The 12650-nt window shown below is 45.7% G+C and overlaps 2 long non-coding RNA genes across 4 annotated transcripts in view; one reads left to right on the forward strand and one right to left on the reverse strand.

Annotated features, from left to right (window-relative positions):
* The window catches only part of LOC139780905 (uncharacterized), a 120312-nt gene extending 115267 nt beyond the window's left edge, over positions 1-5045 (reverse strand). Inside the window, exon 1 of the long non-coding RNA XR_011720374.1 lies at positions 4891-5045. This is a non-coding gene — a long non-coding RNA (uncharacterized lncRNA). The remainder of the gene's footprint in view (positions 1-4890) is intronic.
* On the forward strand, positions 1114-6459 carry LOC139780906 (uncharacterized). Of its 3 annotated transcripts, none has more exons than XR_011720377.1 (2): positions 1114-1252; positions 5286-6459. It is a non-coding gene; the product is annotated as an uncharacterized lncRNA (long non-coding RNA). The 3 variants fall into 3 exon arrangements; XR_011720375.1 differs by lacking the exon at positions 1114-1252 and adding an exon at positions 2553-2829; XR_011720376.1 differs by lacking the exon at positions 1114-1252 and adding an exon at positions 3096-3263.
* Positions 6460-12650: the final 6191 nt, after the last annotated feature.

The raw sequence follows: 12650 nt of genomic DNA on the forward strand, positions 1-12650 counted from the left end.
TCCAACGAAAACAAACAGAGCCCGAGGCTCCGACCCCTTACACCCACGCGAGCCGCCGCCACCCCCTTACTTCGCCCGTTGCATAAGTAAATAGACGGCTGCGGACGTTGTTCGCTAGGTCGTTGCTGCTCTCGTTTCTCCCTTCGTCTTCTTTCCTATCTCTCTTTCCAGCTACCCGACGCAGTTTTCTTGAAACGAGAGCTTTTCAACCCCCCTCGCTGAGTCGCTTCGCTTCACTTTTGTGTAAAGCGATCACCTCGTGGCTCATGGGTTGTAATCAAAGAGATATTATGGCTCATCAATGTAAACGGTTATTTCAAAAAAGATCAATGTAAGGAAAGAATAATGTGTGGGGAAAAAAGTAACACGTTTTTAATGTATGAATACAATATGTATGAATACAATCCTGTATACATATAGAGGAGTTATCTAGACTGGTATAGCTGAACCTTGTGTCAATAGTCGATAACAAAATTCTAATGGTGAAGGATAAGAGATGACGAAAGAATTGAAAAGGACGACTGGCGAGTGAATCGAGAGAAAAGCAGAGACGGAGTTTTCTGGTTTTAGGCGTCGCGTCGGTGGCGGTTGTTAGGCTGGGTTGTTCGGTCGCAATTCGCAAAGAGAGAGAGAGAAAGAGAGAAAGAGAGAAAGACAGAGAGAAAGAGAAAGAGAAGGAGGGAGCAAAACGGTGAAAAAGAGGACGTGCGACGAAAAGAGAGGGGACAAGAAAACGTGGGGTGTAGATACTGACGAGGGGGGGGGGGGGTGACGAAGGGAGAGGAGGCGAAGCGAAGTAGAGAATGGTCGCGAGAGAGGAACGAAAGGGCCAGCGAAGGGAGTAACGAAGAGAGCAGAAGCTGAGGGGAAGGGGAGCGGGAACAGAGGAGGGACCGGGAGGGGTAGACGGCGAGCTCGCGGGAGAAAGCGATCGATGCTCACCCCCTAACCCTCCGGCCCTCCCTCCCGCGACGTCGTGCAACCCCCGCTCGAGCGGTGGCGGCCGTCATGGCGGCGCATGCAAATCAGCATGGCGCCGAGACGCCCTCCCGCGACCCTCCCCGACGGCTGCTCGCTGTGTGTGCACGTACGTACACGCGGGGCGCGTGCACGCGCGTGTGTGCGTGCTTAGCGCGGGTGTACACTCACCATTGGCGAAACCAAAGCATCGACCGAGCGACCGACAGACCGACAGGCAGGCAGGCAGGCAGGCAGGCAGGCAGGCGAGCAGGCAAACGCGCAGGGACACGGGGTAGGTATTTTGGGGTTGTTATGCTTGTTTATCGCGCGGAGGTTCGCGCTATGTTTCGGCATACCTATTCCAAAGTCATCGGCACGCCTGATCCTGATTAGCACGCGAACGCGAGATTTCGGAAAGAGATCTCGATGTCGGAAGTTCTCTCCCTCGCACCGGCCTGATAAGTTGCTAAAACGATCGATACGATACGTTAGAGACGGAAGGGAGATCGGGGTGGCGCTAAAAGTGCCACACAGTGTCGCGATAAAGTGAACCGATAGGTCTAATCGGCGATCTCCGCTTCAGTTTACGATTGTCTCGATGAAGTTCGTTCCCATCTGTCAAGGCGACTTGTGATATAGTCACGCGATGGTTGTTTAACGCTGTTGCGAGACAGTATCTTTTTAAATTATGAACATAAATGTCACAGTTTAGATGTGATGTAGTTGTACTCGGTGTTGTAATTTCCTAAAGCCAATTCTGCTTGGCTTTTCCAGCTTTTCCACAATCATTATGTAGCTCATTAGAGCCATGGCACATAGAAAAACTTAAGCAGTAAGGAAATTGATCAATAGCTATCTTAAGTCTTCGAGAATTCTTGACTGTGATTGGTCAATTTGCTTATACTGCTTAAGTCTTACTGCTTAACATTTTCTATGTGCCATAGCCCTTAGTCTTTGAACACTGCAACAGTCAGCAAAGAGTGCAATCCTTATTTTTGTGTGATGGAATTGATTTAAAGATCAAATTTTTGTTTTTGTGAAAATTATTACATTAAATAAACCTTTGAAAGTTAGGATTGTCAAAATTGAATCTATGACTTTAAGAATAAAAGAGTTATACGTGATGTTGACTTTCTTTTGCTTTTGCTAATTAATTCTTGAATTTTTTAAAGACATAGGTAATACGATGTTGGAGTGAAATTAATGGCACAGAGGTCAATATCTCACATGACAATTAAATAATGGAAGACGTAAATGATAAATTAAAGAAGATAATTCTGAAACAATTGGAGGAATTGATTGATAATTCTGAAAGATTCTCGAGGACGTAGATCCTTGATCGTGCGTTACGTATCCGTAGGACAACCGAGTACGACGGTTGGTGCGAAGGAGAACGATAGGATGTGCGAGCGAGCGAGCGAGACAACGGGCACCGCCGCCCGGCGCATTTGAATACGCGCGAATAAATGCATAATAATTAGGTCAGTTTTGCTAGTCAGCTGATTCCGTGCCGCTAACGTGCCGAGAGAGGGCCGAGGTTAGGCGCTCCTGCCGTCAACGTCGCGCACGAGTCTTACTTTCGTTGAGCTGTAACTACTCGTCGCGCGTCATTCGCAGTTCCCACGACGCAACGCGGCGCGCATGTGGGATTAACCCCGCGAGCGTGTCGCGCCGCCAAAAATGGCGCCCAGAATGCTGAACCGCGATGCTTTTCGATATTACAATTTTGATATAATTAAAAGACGATTGATCAGAAATTTCACTAATTAAAATTTTTGAGATTATTAGTACATTTAAAAAATTAGTTTTCTAAGATGTAACCATGAGAGCGATGAATTTTTTTTAAAGCACTTTTTGGCACTGGTGGAGGTAAATAGAATCTTATTGTTAGAGAAAAGTTAAACGTTGTAACACGGAAAAATGTATTCGTTATTTGACTATTGCAGCTTCTTTTTACGCTTTTGTCATGAATGCGTAATTTTATCGTGAAGCTTATAACAATATATGATAGCGCGCACAAGCGCGCACTCGATTTCCCCGTCGAAGTCATTATCGGGGGAAAAAGGGGCGAATGAAAAGCGAATGTATTTTCGTGCGCGGATTATTAGTACGCGGAACGTGTCGACGTCGCGGAGGACAAAAAAACACGACGATCTGGGAGGGGACAATGAGCGCGAGGGCGGAAGTGGGAACGTGTTGTAGCGAGAGGGTGGCCGATTGGCAACGTAAAATGTCGACTGCGAGGATTGACGACCACGGACCGCGGATAGATTTTTGTTTCGATTTAATTATCGTAACGGCAGGTAAACGGCCGGCCTCCTGTCATTTCGCCTCCCCCGTTTGCTTGTCCCACAACTGGGACCTCTCGTGTCCCATGTGAAATGTATGTGCAACGTACAGCTCGGTCGAGTCTCGTACGGGCAATCGTGGACTATTACGGTATTATATTTACGACGCGATCAGCCTACGCGTTGTGAATGATAATTGGCTAAGTGCAGCCGAAGGAGAGACGAGGATATTCATCATGAACAATAAAAATTCCTCTTCGTAGTTTGAAGACCTCGAAAGTAATAATTTTAAATTTATTTTCAATATTTCTTGTCGTTTTTTTGACCTTTTCAAAACTTGATACTGTCAGAAAATATTTGATAATAATGAAAAGCATTTTGTAATACACAACTTTAACTTTTGGAAAATTTTTGATCAGTTATGTTACAAAATCCTTGTTTGAACTAGCTCTATTTTAAGATTGCTTCATATTTCTTGTGATAATTAATTTCAATAATACTGCGATATTCACGGTTTCTCGGACTGTCGACGACCAATCGACGGGGTGTACGACTTGAGTCTTCGCAGGCCGGACACATTGTAGAGAGTTAGCGACAGTACACAGAGAGCCGGCGAAGGAAAGCGGAATAGCAGATGCAGAAAGCAGAGTTTGAGTTGAATTTGAGTCGCAGCTCGTCAGGCAGGGCACGTAGCCGCGACTTGCGCAGCCCGCATAGCAAACGCCTCGGCAGTCTAGAACCGACAGTCTGTAGCCTCGGGTGGTTTTATGCAGACACTGACCTTCGTCCCGGCTCTCCTCCCTGCCGCCCACGCCGTCCCCGGCTCCTGCCCTGCCCTGCCCCTCCGACGACGCGCATCGCGCGCGCGGCTTCGCCGCCAACGTAGCGGGGAAAGTTTCAAATTCGGGTGCAAGGCCACAGGAAACCGAGTTCACCCTCCTCTGCGTTACGGAAAGATCCACCTCATTGTTACGGGGTTCTCTCTCCTCCGTTCTTCCTCTCTCCCCCCCCCCTCTCTCTCTCTCTCTCTTTCTCTTTCTCTCTCGTATGTGCGGTCGACATGCATCGTACGCTGTATTCGACTCGTGATACACCCTATGCTCGACATTGAACACCGTCACTCGTTGCTTATCATATTTATCGAAAATTACAACGACGCGTCTGCGCAGAGAAGTATAGAAGCGTTTCGACAGTGAGTTGCGAATTTTCACACTTATGCACATTCGTCGGACATTTCTGTTATGCATCATTGCTTTATAATGCAATTCAAAATTATTATATACTCTTTTCATACATGCTAAAAGAATTCGAGAGATAGATTACTTTAAGTTACTTAAAAAAATGAAGGTGAAGAATGATGACGAGTCAAAGTATAACATAATCATGTCATATTATTATTAGTTAATTAGCATATAATTATATTAATTAACGTAAACAGCTCTATGTTTTGTAGGTTTCATCTTAAAAGAAGTATAATCTGATTGCTTAAGCTTAATTTTTGATATTTATTTTTAGCAGTGTTACTATAAATATGCTTCTTCTACTTTGAGTGCTATGATAAATTCATGACGCAATGCGTAGCGAAGATTCGAATCGACCCGAATTCTGGAGTAATGTTTGTTAGCGGTGCAGTAAGACTTACGAGCCTGCCGGGAGCGATTATGGCAATGGTCGACGGTACCGCTGCGAACCGTCGCTAATCGAATCCATTCGACCCGACCGACGTCTCGGCCACTACCAACTGATCGCGATAGTAAATGATTTCGATCCACTCCCTTGCGTACCGTCCGATAAAAAGAGCATGGCGCCAACACGAATATAACAAAATGTAACTTCTCCCTTCTCAAATTGAAAATTAAAATATCTTTTAATGACGAAATCAATAACGAGTAACAGAAAGGAAAGTTTTTATCAAAATTTACGTAATTATATTAGTAAGAAGTAATACACAATTACATATGTATTAGTGAGACCTCATTTATATTAGTGTATCTATGTACGTGTAAATTTTAAGATTCCGCGTGGATTATTTTTCAGAACATCGATACCTGTCGAGGAGCGACGATAGTGACGATCAGAAGGAAGGGACTAAAGAATAGTAAATAGACAGAAGGAGATCGCGGTGTGCCGTGTCTTAAGGCCGCGGTAGTGGACACCGCACGAAGCATTAGCACACAATCGAAGCGACGAATCCGAATGCGAATGCGGGACGTCGGTGGTGCACAGCCGGGAGGTCGGAGGTCAGACCGCCAACTTGGTCTCCATTGTGTCGGCGGTCGTTCTCAGGTCCTACCGACCGTCTCGGCCCCCTTTCCGCCCTCCTTTCCCGTGTTCGGACGCAGAGTCCGCGCCCATTGTTCCGCGGCTTCCACGCTTACGAATCAGTTTAGCGCGCAATACCATTCGGTCAGCCGTGTATTTATTATTATTTCATGCCGGCAGCAAGCAGGCAAGAGAAGAGGGGCGGGGGAAGCATATGCGCGACCGTATCCCGATCGGACGTAGGAATTCTCTTTGTGCGCCAACCGCGTTATGCCTTGTCATACCTAACTTCTGTGTATTAAAGTTCATTAACGTCATAACCTAAGATTTTTAGACGATTTTTTTTGACCGCCTCTAAATATTCATGTATGACATCGATAATAAACAGTGAAAGTTTGTCATCTGTGAGTATTTCATGTATGTCAAAAATTAAACATATATAAAATCGAAATAAAAATATAGCTTTGTATTTGTAATCAATTTTTAATCGACAATGAACAAATATTTGAGATACTCGCTGCATTTGGAATACCTACACTGTTAAATATTAAAGGGTAAAATTTAAATCAATATACCTCGAGTTAAATAACATTTTGTAATATTTAACTACCATGTGTATATAAATTTATTATTTTAACACAAAACAGTATTATTTTAACTCTATTGGTTTAGTTAAATTAACTGCATATTGAGTAGGAGCAATGGCGACCTATAGGAATGGTTTAAAAAATAACTCAAATTGAGTATAATTTGACACTACGAATTTAACAGTGTATAGTAACTCTAGATTCTAGAAGTGCTAAGCGCACTAATAAAATATACGTGCAACGAAATGATTAAAAACTCACATGATTTTTATGCACGTAATTTCAAACAGTATTATCTTTTTACTATTTCGCAGATATTCATTCTTAGAACCTTCGAAGATAATATATAATCTTGCCTACTTGACTGATTTATAAAAATAACTTTAGTTAACTTATACCCTCTTCGCAATAACCGTTTCAATCTTCCTTCCTGACAAAGACAATGATGTATCGACGTTGCCGACCTCACTCGTCGTTCGGCTGAAGGTCCACGAGACCGGCCGAAATCCGGGACAAGAAGCGAAATACCGCGAAACGATCGTTTTGTCTCTTTGCCTTCGATCGTCCGCCAATCGATAAGACCCATTGGCGGAGCCGATGAGTCGAACGGGATCGAACGACCGATTCGTGAGATCTGGGGAACGAGCAAAAACAAACCGGGCCAGACCGCGGCCCAGTTTTCTTATCAGGCATTGGTATTTGGAGTGACGTCCGAACGAGCACAATTCGACTTCAGCGACTTCAGTATCTTCGTCAATAAAGACTCGTCAAAACTTCGACGGTCTTGACCTCACAGAGTTCGTCTCCACCTTACATAAGGGTTTACACGACAACATCCACAAGCGTCCACGATTGACAAGCGATTTACGACGAGTGTGTGTGTGTGTGTGTGTGTGTGTGTGTGTGTGTGTGTGTGTGTGTGTGTGTGTTGACCACCCTCGAATCCGGCAAGTTTTTGCGTGGCATTAATTGGACCTGCTATAAAGCATAAACATCGCGCGAAGCACGATCCCTCGTCGTTCGTTCCTGCGAACCGCTCCGTTCGTGGCGTTCGTGCGGCCTCACGGATCGAGAGTCGAATGGAATAAACCGCGATCGTCCCGGCAAAAACTCGTCGTCTCCGACAATCGCGCGGCATCGATTCCTCTCGCATCGACAGCGGTGCTCCGATCGACGTAAATCGTCAGTTCGACGTTCAATCGTTGCCCTTGATGATCGGGAAAGATTATTGCACCGCACTGCGCGCAATGTCATTCGAACGATGCTCCAATTTTTGCGGCTCTCACCTCTGACTTTTAACGTTAATTTTGACCTTTAATTCTTCCTGGTTCGTTTTCTTTTCACGATAAGTAACCACTAAGACGAACTTAAATTGAACAACGTATAATTGCTCAAGACATGAGAAAATATCAGAAAAAGTTTTATATCTATTTCTATTGATATATATTTTATTTTAAAGTATTATATGTAAAAAAATTGTAAATTTGTATACTTCAGAAACTCTTATGGCTATTGTAAATTTCATTGCTGTTTGTGATAAAACTTTATTTTTTATTTATTTTTTCCGTATTCCAAAAGAAACGTGCCACGTTAATGTGAGCGTCATTTAACTTAAAACTCGCACGTTAAAACTCGTACGTTATTATTAAACAGTGCACACCCGTCTTGGACCGCCCTCTCTTCCTCGATCGAAATCTAACGACGACGATGACATACGTTCGATTCGACGCACGATCGATCCTTCGAGATCGCCTGAGAGCGCAGCGACAATCTTCGAGAGAGCGCGTCACCGCTCGTCGGCTGTCTAAACACACTTTAAAGATTTGAAAACGTAATGGTACCGGGCTTTGACCAGATTTGCATGTCACGGCCGCGCATCATATATCTGGATTTAGCGCTCCGGTTCCCCGTCTCTCCTCCTCCCTACTTCAGCGCGACGCGTCGCGCTGGGGATGGATACGCGTGGAGGGTGCTTTCGGGATCATCGGAGGAAGCTGGCGGCGTGTACGCGAAGACAGAGGGAAAACGAAGAGCTCGAATGGAAGACGCGCGGAGGAAAAGAGGAGCGAGGGGGGGGGGAGAGGGGCGGGAGGTATGTGTCAACGGGATACGCGGGAACATTAACACCGCCGGATTATCCAATGAACCGGAATGTGATTTACGGATCTTTCAGTGAGCTGGAGGGCTGGCGTGAATCGCGCGCCGACAGAGCAATCATATATAACACGTCGCGCCACATTGCCATTCCGAAATTGATCCTCGGAGCATGTTATGCGGACACTATTCTTCTATGTGTAATATCATTATTACGCAATTATATTTATTACATGAATGTATTCGCCATTTACCTGACGCATCCGATTACCTTCACGCTACATCGAGATCCTAGGATGTCCGTTATCTGCGAATTCTATCGTGATGAGGGCTCTAACGTCCATTCCGTATCTTCCGCGATCTTCATCACGCGGGATACCGGAGCACGCTTTAGGTATGCCGCGTATGCGTGCGTGAGTGCGGGCGTGCATGCGTGCGTGCGTGTATGCGTGCGCAGGTATAAGCGAATACGCACGCGTCCACGTGCATAATGGGGGTGTATAATGCGCGCGTGTGGAAGACAATGGGTACATTGTGCAGGTAGATAACGCATACGTATATGCGCCGCGGGTGGGGACGACGAGGGGAGGACAGACGAGAGGAGGAGCGTATAGGGCGAGCGTCGTTTGGGCATATTGACAGACTAATGATCGCGTGGAACAAAGGCCAGACCGTCACGCGGTCACGTGGTCGTGTGATGGACCGTTTCCGGCGCGGCGGAGCGCCACGGCGAAGGCCCGCGCGATTCACTGCATTCAACCCCGGCGGGACTGAGCGAAGCGACTGGCTGCGCAGCCGACCGGCAGACGACACGCATCAATCAGCGGAAAACGGAACGACCAGGTGTATCTGCCCCCGGTGTTATTTGGCTTTGCGCCGTTGATTCCTCGCGCGCGCGCACGCATGCTATCGCCAGCGGCGCGGCCAAAAAATCGTCATTCCACAGTGAGTTTCGATCGAGAGAATGATTTCGCTAATCCATTTTCGATCGTACGTTCCTGCAAGAATTTTTTTCATTGCTAAAAATGTAATGATATTAACTGAGAGAATAATAAATTTCTTTTTATCTTCGTAATATTTGATTTACGTACATTAAAGGATTAATAGTAGATGAGATATCATAATTAATGAACAGAAAGATGATTAATTCACATTGGCAGTTCGGTAAAGAGTGTAGTAATGTGTGATACCATATTACTAATTTGTCGTGTGCAAAATTAATAAAAAAAAGTTAGCAGTTTAAGTTTGCGATAAGGAGATGCCGATGCATTCGCACCATTTTAAATTAGCGATTTGAAGGATCTTAATGACGCGTTAAGTGACGTTTAAATTTGCCTGCGTGGGGACGCGGGGGTGTCGTGGCGGTAAGCCGCCCGACGAACCCCTTTCAGTCGGTGGCGCAGAGAGGGTGGCGGTTCCGAAGCTATTTTTGATCCTTCGACAGGGAAAGGGTTGTGCGCGCCTGTGTTAGGGAGGACCCTTTTAAATGCATAAATAATGAGAAGCCTGTTACCGGAATGTCCAGCGATATTGGATCTGTAGTTATGTACGTGTGCACGCGGGATAACGAAACGATTTTTAATATTTCCTCTGAGATCTTAGACATAAAAAAAAGAGAAGAGTGAGAGAAAAGGCGTAAGTGCTAATTAATACGAATTGCTCACTCGAAGTTCTAACTTAGCAAAAATTTCGCCTCCACATTTCACTCGTCTAAGCCGAGTCACGCAATGGCATTCCACATTAACTTTCATTTGATGCAAGTGTAAACGTGGCACTTATAAAAGTCGCCGCTTATTTTTTACAAAAGAACGCCTTTGCGTGTTGGAGACGGATTATTTTTAAGCCACCTTTAACTATATCAAATTTTTTAAAATAATTTTGTAATATTTTAAATATCATGAGTTTGCGTGAGTATTACAATTGCAAAATTCGTGTTTGCTATTAGTTTCAACTTTCATCAGCTCTGCCAGAGTAACGAATAATTTCTCCGTGTTCGGCAGAGCGATCAGGTGGCATTTGGCGGTTTGCTGGCTCGTTTAGGTAGACACAGAGAGACGCGGTCGGTTGTCGGGAACCTCATTGCGGCGACGAACACGGCGTTGTGGCTCCCTCGAGTTCCCTCGGTCCCTCCTCACCGTTCCCTCTGGCTCCATAAACGTATCGCTAGCTCCCTCAACTCGTCTCTCTCGTTCTCCGTCTAGCTGGTGCTTGACATTCTCTCTCTCTCTCTCTCTCTCTCTCTCTCTCTCTCTCTCTCTCTCTCTCTCTCCTCTGTATATATATCTGCGAAGAGTGAGAGATAGCACGGAGAGGGCGAAGAGGTTTCAGAGGATACACGTATATAGGTGGTACAGAGCAGCGCGGAGGGACGAGCGCGGGCGAGGAAGGATGGAAGCCGCTAATGAGACCGTGTGTAATTAGGGAGCTCTCGCGGCCTAATGAAGCGCTTACCTACCTTAGCTACCAACCCCCTTTGGCCCCGTGCCTCCCACACACGCCTACACCGATATACACTGACGGATATCCAACCGAGGTCACGGTGAACATCGGTGCTGGACCACAACGTCACGGTTCCTCTTCTTTCTCGCTGAGAAGCGAACACCGATGAAGAAGAGGAAGAAAACGACGAGGACAATGGAAACGAAGGTGAAGACGAAGACAAAGACGATGACGATATAACGACGACAATCACCGCTCCTTCGCTTCTTACTATCTTCGAAACGATAATCACGCTTCGCGGTCGACTGGGAGATGCTAGAACGAGGCGAAGAAGACGAAGGTTGCCACTACCATCGCTGTAAAATGGCAGAGAGTAGATACAACTCCGTACGACACGCTCGCATCTTCGGACCATTACAGGATTAAGTGACCAGGGATGTAGGGCTCTTGTTGCTAGAGTTCTCACCTCTGTATTTTGCGCGGGATGAATTTTAATTGACATGGGTTGACTAGGTTTATTAATTGAGATTCGTATTGCGTGTGAATATTGAAATCAGTATCATTTTATTTACAGTTCGTATAACTCCGCAATATAGATTCAGGGAAATGTTAAATAATACTCTCCTCTGTAGCTTTGCAGTTAAACAAGATATATACAACTTTTTAGAGATCAATATCTGCGTAAGACATTCTCGCTATACAAATCTTCTCAAATTATCGAGTTCTGCGGACAGAAAGATGCGTCCCTGCGCGCCCATGGGGGGCTAAGCGTGGGCCCCTTATCTCTCAATTCACTCATCAGGAGCGAGCGAGTGAGATTCGCATTTCTCTTCTTTCTCTCTCTTTCTCCCGCGTTTGCTCTTCATCTTCTACGGTCGTTCGGTAAAACCGGGGGCCGAAGAGCGAGTAAGAAGGAGGAGCGCGACACACACAGGGCTGGGAAGACACGGCTACCGGAATCACGACTTAGCCTTCTTCACTCTTCGCGGATCGGCCCGTTATCTCTCTCTCCATTTGCATATTAAACTAACTCACAACGCGCGGCATATTTCAGGCAACCACGGGCGCGTGTTCGTACCCGCCATACGCAGACAGAGAGAAAGAGAGAGAGAGAGAGAGAGAGAGAGAGAGAGAGAGAGAGAGAGAGAGAGAGAGAGAGAGAGAGAGAGAGAGAGAGAGAGAGAGAGAGAGAGAGAGAGAGAGAGAGAGAGAGAGAGAGAGAGAGAGAGAGAGAGAGAGAGAGAGATACCGAGCGGAGAATGAACCGATCTTCGAAAGGGGGAAAGTATTACGGGAAAGATCGAGAGTCGTCGACCGAATCGGCCGCGTTCTTTTTGCTGGGTCGTTCTTTAACGACCAACTTGTTTCCAATATGCATTGATAAACCTGTCCGCGCGCGGCCCGGCTCCGATCGGCGACGCCGCGATTCTTGATTACCGACCGGATTACTCCGTAGCTCCGGGCCACTCATGGATCATCGGTTCCTCCGGGGCGATCGTGGATAAATTGCTCCGCTCCTGCAATCTTCTTAGCATCCGGGCGATCGCCTATCGCAGATACATTCGGCCGAGGCGAAAAGAAACCGACTTACAGAGATTGCAGACGGGCCTTGAGAAATCGCAGAATCTGACTTTGAGTTAGCGTTCGAGTTAACTGGGTTCCGGTTTAATCGATATGCGCGCGAGCCAACGCTCGCCTCGATCGCGGATCCACAAAACATGTTTCTCGACGTAGGAATTACGCTGTCCCGGCAATATCGATAATTAGATCAATAATTACTCTCTAATGACATATACGTGTAGCAGCCATCGAGATCGTTCCGCAGTCTCCGTTTACTGATTTTATCGAATGTTTTGTCCATGAAATAGAACATGAATTAAAATTCAATATTTCTCATTATGTACTTATTATATACCTATTCTCATTATACATTTCTTTTTTCCTTATTTTTTAAATAAATAATGAAATAAATAGCTTTGCTAATAGATTTCTATAACTAAATATTGACGAGTTTGGACGA

Source organism: Temnothorax nylanderi, unplaced genomic scaffold (genome assembly GCF_030848795.1).
Source record: "Temnothorax nylanderi isolate EJ_2023f unplaced genomic scaffold, tnyl_v1.0 TNYL_tig0305_pilon, whole genome shotgun sequence".
NCBI classification, from domain to species: Eukaryota; Metazoa; Arthropoda; class Insecta; order Hymenoptera; family Formicidae; genus Temnothorax; species Temnothorax nylanderi.